Genomic DNA, 2,994 nt, shown 5'->3' with positions numbered 1-2,994 from the left:
AGTGAGGGTGCACCTTAACACACAGGCTGGAGAAGAAGCTCCTGCAGGCGAGGAAAGAAAGGCTCTGTCAGTTTGGCTGCCTGAGATGCCACTGGTGGTGCTGTGCTCCTCACAGTTATTATTTTATCTGTTGTTATTAAAAGTGGTGGACCAAGCTAAGGCTGTAGGGGAGCAGGAGACCTTATTGGGGCATACTACCATGTTGTGTAGAGGCCGCAGTGCCAGTGAGGGTGGGCCTTAAACACAGACACATATGTCACAAGTCTTGCTTGTCAGCTGCTTGAGGTGCAGTTTCCCAGAAACCACTGCATCTATTTCCTTGAAGCTTGGCAGGCTTCATGCCTTCAGATGGGGCTTCCATCCCTGATGTTTTCATCCAAATCTTCCAAAAAAAATGACAAAGTTATAGGCAGTTTCATGCTTCCCCATTATAGCATATGGGTGAAACAGTTTGGACGAAACAAAAAAGGAACGGTACTTTCAAAATGAAATTTGAAACAAAACACTGTCCCATCAAAATGGCAAAATGGAAGTGAAAACTAAACAGTGCTGTTTCACACAGCCCTAATATGTAAGTTACTTGCGGTAGTGATCAATAGCAAGAAAGAAAAAAAACAAACAGTACTTGTTTCCTTCTAGTTCTCTTTGTTTTGAGTCCATCTATGTCTCTATAGTCTTCAGTGCAAGCCTGGGAGTACCGCTGAAAAATAAGGCCTGTGTACTTTTGCCTGTTCTACACATGCCCAAACTTTCAAGTTAGGTAGTGCAGGGAGCTCAGGAGCATTGCTCCATGGTTGGGAATAGCCCCAAACACCCCTTCCAATATTGGGCGTTGGTTCGATCCAGAGTTTGTATAGACATAGCTAATGAGACACTATTGTTCAGCGTGATAGACATGGCTACCCAGGCCACTCTCCAAAAGAATCATTGCCCTATTTCTAATTGGAATTTGCCTTTAGATATGGATTATTAATTGCTAGGACTCTAGGGCCCTAGTTCTTTAAGCAAGATTTTGGAGTATGGCTTCCTTATGTCTGTGCGAGGCCTCCTTAAAAATAGTACTTTTGTCAGTGGATCAAGTACTTGTAGCAGGAGACGAAAATGGAAGTGTGACCTGCCATTGCCCTTTAACTTTGAGAGGAATCTTGTGGGCCTCTTTGACCTATCAGGTTAGGGAGAACGCTACATGATTAGGACAGAAAATAATCTGGATTAACAAATGCAAGCTCTTTGTAATCATTTGCATTGTTTAAATGGAAATAGCTTAAGATTTTCTGTAACATCACTGTGTAACTGCATCTGTATTTCTTTCTTATTTGGAGGTAGAACACTAATATATCACTGTTGAATATAATGGTTTACATAGAGAGATGATTAAATGCTCCCTTTACCTGGGGTTATATTTTCATAGGGATTTCATCTAATTTCCAAATTTGTACTCATTTACTTGCATAGCCAAAGCCCCAATTTTCTCTATATAAAATCAGTGGTGAAGTGCCTTTCTAACATACACATTTAATTAACGCCAGAAGAGCACTTGGAATATATACAGTGTTGCATGAGCTAGGTATTTAAGCAAGCTTGGGGTCTTGCCTGTGTATGACTGGTTGTAGGTAGGTCTTCAGCTGATTCAATCACTTCCATGCAGCAAAGCATTACTAGCTTTGGCAGGACTGACTGTAGGATATTGGTTGGCATGCATGGAATACATATCAGGAACAGACCGTTAGAAAGCACTTCTAAAAATGGGTCTCCCTGAAGTTAGAGCACTGATTTTTCTGTCTTTTTCTATTGTTACAGACATATAAGGATTGTGCCAGCAGTACTCCCATTACAGACCAAGAAGATCTGCAATAGCCACTTTGAATACACCTACCAGAGGAGCAAATGCAAGTAAATATTGAAGAAATTCTCAAACCTGGTATGTTTTCATTCAAAGACTAAAGTATTTAAAACAATCATCCTTGACCTTCAATATGCTGACAACTTGCCATCCTTGCACACACTAAGGGAAGCCTCCAGATTACTCTGGATCTCTTCAGAGAAGCCTACTGAACATTGGGCCTCTCTCTCAACATTAAGAAGATTAAAGCACTTTATGAGTCTTCCCTGGGCCATGAACAGCCGAGACCCCCAAATTACCATTGAGGGAAAGACCCTGGAGGTAGCCAAGCACTTCCCGTATTCGGTAGTCGCTTCTCAGAGAAAGAACATTGAGGAGGAGAACTAGTACAGCAGCCAGCGCACAAACACCTTTGGGAAACTGCTTCAGTGTGTCTTTATTCATTGCAGTTTTTGGAAAGACGCCAAGATCCAGGTCTATATCCTCCCCACTCTTCTTTATGAATGTGAAACATGGGTGACTTACTGTCTTCATTTCAAGAGCCTGGAGAGGTATCACCAACAATGCCTCCATAAAATCCTCCACATTGGTTTCAGCAAGGATGTTGGCATGAATTCAGTGATCTTCCCAGTCAATGTGCCAGCACTGAATCGGTGATCCTCAAACACCAATTTGTCATCGTGTATGGGTGCCTGACTCAACTCCAAAAACAAGTCCTCTGCTTCCAGCTTAGTAATGACCTGGCATCTCACAGTGGCCAGAGGAAATGCTAGAAGAACACACTAAAAATATGCCTGAAGAAAATAAATATGCTGACATCAAGAGTTGGGAGGACATAGCTGCCAACTAACCCCAGTAGCACTGCAATCTGACCAAGCAGCAGCCTGTTTTAAGGTAAAGCATCTCGCCTTTAAAAGCAGAGAAAGAAAGTGGAGGAAGGAAAAGGAGAGGAATCCCAGCTTGCAGCCTACTTTTCCCTGTGGAGATACCTGCAACTTCTTTAGATGGACTGTAGCTTAAGGATCAGACTCTTGAGTCAGGCGAAGACCCATCAATGAGTCATGGTAGAAATCATTCTCAAATCAAGGAATTGCCACTGCTGCCAATTCTCAACCAGGGTGCTGTGGTACCTGGGGGGGGGGGGGGGGGGG

The sequence above is a fragment of the Gavialis gangeticus genome, unplaced genomic scaffold (genome assembly GCF_001723915.1).
Source record: "Gavialis gangeticus isolate Ggan-Ray unplaced genomic scaffold, GavGan_comp1, whole genome shotgun sequence".
Classification (NCBI taxonomy): domain Eukaryota; kingdom Metazoa; phylum Chordata; order Crocodylia; family Gavialidae; genus Gavialis; species Gavialis gangeticus.
The sequence above is the reverse complement of the archived record's forward strand: the minus strand, read 5'-3'. Positions refer to the sequence as shown.